The sequence below is a fragment of the Pteronotus mesoamericanus genome, unplaced genomic scaffold (assembly GCF_021234165.1).
Source record: "Pteronotus mesoamericanus isolate MK-2021 breed Mesoamerican mustached bat unplaced genomic scaffold, CSHL_Meso_final contig_44, whole genome shotgun sequence".
NCBI classification, from domain to species: Eukaryota; Metazoa; Chordata; class Mammalia; order Chiroptera; family Mormoopidae; genus Pteronotus; species Pteronotus mesoamericanus.
The window spans coordinates 2,398,328-2,402,207 of record NW_026555166.1 but is presented as its reverse complement, the minus strand read 5'-3'; the positions used below and the strand labels follow the sequence as shown (position 1 = coordinate 2,402,207).

Genomic DNA, 3,880 nt, shown 5'->3' with positions numbered 1-3,880 from the left:
CATTATTTGTTCAAACAATTTTTCAATTTCTTGCTCTTCCTCTTTTCCTTCTGGCACCCCTATGATTTGGATGTTGGAGCATTTAAAGTTGTCTCAGATGTTCCTCAGTATCTCCTCATTTTTTGAATTTTTGTTTCTTTATTCTGTTATGATTGGATGTTTATTTCTTCCTTTTGTTCCAAATCATTGATTTGAGTCCCAGTTTCCTTTCTTTCACTGTTGGTTCCCTCTATATTTTCCTTTATTTCACTTTGTATAGCCTTCATTTCTTCCTTCATTTTGTGACTGAACTCAATCAGTTCTGTGAGCATCCTGAGTATCACTGTTTTGAACTCTGCATCTGATAGGTTAACTATCTCTTTGTCTCTCAGTTCTTTTTCTGGAGTTTTGATCTGTTCTTTCATTTGGACAATATTTCTTTGTCTTGGTGCACCTGTTAAGTTGTAAGGGGCAGATCCTTAGGTATTTGCCAAGGTGGGGTAACTCACGAAGCTGCGTTGTGGTACTGTATGCACAGGAAGTGTCAGAGAGGGAAAAATGCCACTTGCTTGTTTGCTGGGCTTTCACCCCACTTTCTGTCACTTCCCTGCTTCCCACAAGTGGATTGTGCCCTTTCAGGTGCTGATTCCCAGGTGTGTGGGCTTCTGTACATTCTAAGACCCCATAGGCCCCTCCAATGGACTCTCCTTTCAGACTTGAAGTTTCTCCTGCCACCACAATCCCCACAGATTTTTACTGCCAGAGGTTTTGAGGCTTTAGTTCCCAGCACGGAAAACCAGGGTTGCACTGTCTGTCTCACAATTCAATTGTTTCTCCCAGTTTATCTGCTGGAGATGTGTGAAATCCCATTTGCCAGCTACCATATCACCTGTCATGTCCTCCTGCCTTGCCACATGTCTTCTCTGCCTAGCTGCCTGTCTCTGCCCCTCCTACAAGTCTGGATGAATGTTTCTTCTTTAACTCCTTGGATGTTGGACTTCCATGCAGTTTGATTTGCTGACAGTTCTCATTGTTCTTTGTTTTTAAATTGGTGGTTGTCCTTCTTTTGGTTGTGTAAGAAATGTGTCTCTCCCTATGCTTCCTTCTTAGTCAGAACCCCAAGTGACACAGATTTTCTCCCTTTTTTTCGAGAACTTCTAAGTTTTATATTTATATTTAGGTCTATGATATATTTGGAGTTAATTTGGGAAGATGTTGTTCTCTCTTTTGGCCCACTGATTTATATGCCTGTCCTTTCACCAATTCCATTCTGTCTTGATTCCTGGGACATTAGTGTAAGTCATAAAGTCAAGTAGTGTCAGTCCTTAGCCAGTGATTTTCTTCTTTGGTATTGTGTTGGCTATTCTGGGTCCTTTTCCTTGCTATATATAGAAAAATGGACAAAACTAAGTTTATAATTGTAAGTATGCAAAACATAGAGTTAATTCTTGCATTGCTCTTTATTAATTATTGTATTATTTATTTGTATTACAAATGTAAGCCTATTTTTGTCAACCCCTATATATGAAAATCAGAATCAGAATCAGAATATTGATATTGACAAAAACAGCTTCCTAGAATTTTTTACTCTTATAAAATTGTTTATTATTTATCCAAACCTGTGGACCTCTTACCAAATGCTGTTTGGTAACAAAATCTTATAACAGTTTTAATAAATTTTTTCAAAAGTTCACTATTTTTATCCTTGCCATTATTTAGACTTTCTTCAAGGTCAGTTAATCCAAACTTATTCAGTACTTTGTAATCAGATTCTTGGGCATTTCATTTACTTTCTTTTGATCTTGCCAGGCTACTAGTGGCTGCTAGTTTTAATCTTCGTTTTCACTATCACACTCAATCTGTCTAATTTCTGAGTCTTTCATTTCCAGGTAGGAACAGGAATCTCCCATTGTTCATCCAATCTGTTGGTATTAATAAATATCTCAATTTGTACCTGTTACAAGTTGGTCTCATCAAGCATCAGGACTTTTATTTTCCTTTATTTCCTTTTATTTTCCAGTAAAGCGTCATTATCTTTCTTCATCTTCACACTCACTTGCTTTTAGTTCTTCAGAAGGAAGTGGGTTGTAATTCCTTGGTGTGTTTTATTACCATATTTCTAAGATATCCTGGCAAACTTTTAAATGGTTGGCTAGAAGAAATGAGGGTCTCTCCATGCTAATAGTCTGAGGGCTCTCCAACCATAATTTGAATTATTCACCACCTTATATTACTTTTCAACCACGTTTCTAGGATCTGCTTATTCAATGGCTTCTTCAAAGAATTCCTCTAAAGTTGGCATATATTTCCTTGTCTCTGATTTACAGGCTTCCATATTAACAGGACAGAGATGCCAAAGCCTTGCTAATTCCACATTTTTCATCAGAATCTTTCTGCTGGATCTTTTACCTAGGAATCCCTTCTTGGTGTCGTCCTCTTCTGTACTACTCTTGTTGGCTTGGTATACGATGTTTTTTTCTTTCACAAAACTTGGAAAGACTTTATTTTTCCATGAGTTCCAGTTTACTTTAGGGTTTACTATATGCTCTACCATCTTTGAAAATCTTTCTACATCAGGAAGGTTTTTAGATAGCAGTCAATAAACTAATTTGTAGTATCTTTAATCCAGAGTGGTTGCTCATTAGCTAAAACATAGTTTGAACTTTTGAATTTAACCATTTCCTCAAGATATTGAAGTAAAATGAGATAGTGCAATAACAAAGTTGCTGTCACATAATAGTAATTATATCTTTTCACTTGTAAAATTTTTGCAAAATATACATGTTCTCCTACTGTTTTTATTTCTTCCATCTTTCTTGAGGCCTGAGTATTATCCAATTTATAACTTTTGAAAACAGCTAGAACTTCTGAATATTAGAGAAAGTTTTCCATGAAGTCTTCTCCTAGCATTGCACAGGATTCCTGAAGTAAATCTGAAGCAACCAGAATTTTCAATACAGAGTGTAATTAATTGGAGTGGAGCAAGTAGTTGGTGCTTCCTCATCTCCTATTTCACTTTCTTCTATATCTATTTCTTCTCCTCTATCTTCAGTGTGCTTCTAACCCAAGGTGCTTTCCTGATCATTGGTATTAAAAACAGTGACATTTTCCATATTAAACTGACTCAACAAGTTAAGACCTGATTTTTCAGATAAAGGGGAAAGCCTAACCAAAAAGAATTAAATTCATCCCCCCAAGACTATGTTCTGTGATTTTGATAATCTTCTTAAGATATCAATGCACATGCATAGTAAATAACTTTTTTTCCAGGAGAAGAGAATGTACTTGATTTCCAAGTAGCAATAATTTTTTTCCACAGAAGTGAATATTGTGTCAACTGACCCAAAGGAAGACAATCCAAAACACCTCCCAGCAATACAAAGATACAGATATGGTACAAATATCTTCAGTTCCACCCCCCAATAGTGAGAGAAATAATAGCTGAAGTGTTCTCACATGATGAATGATTTATAATTTCTTCTTCTAGAATGCCCCTGAAAGCTTAGTAAAAGGTACTTTTTTTTCTTTTGTGATCACTGCCAGGTAACTGCCTGAAGGTATTTAACAATGGTTTGGTACTTTCACCATTCAGGGCCTCTCTGCCAGACTTCATAAACTGCCACTGCACTTTGGGTAAACTGAAGAATAGCACTGCCAGAAACATCTAGGCTAAGGGTGACCCTCACTAGAATTCTTTATTAGTGTTGTGTTGAATCTATAGATCATATTGGGAAAAAATGATGTCAATCTTGAGTCTTATAATCCATAAACATGTAAAATCTCTCCATTTTTCTAGGTTATCTTTGATTCATTTCCTTAGAGCTTCACAGTTTTTGGCATTCTGTCCTGTATATTCTTGGTTAGATTTATACCTAGATATTTCTTGGTGGAATTTTTGGTG

The 3,880-nt window shown here is 36.2% G+C and overlaps 1 pseudogene; it reads right to left on the bottom strand.

Annotated features, from left to right (window-relative positions):
• Window positions 1-1,584: 1,584 nt before the first annotated feature.
• Window positions 1,585-3,643, bottom strand: LOC129073984 (THO complex subunit 1-like; annotated as a pseudogene).
• Window positions 3,644-3,880: the final 237 nt, after the last annotated feature.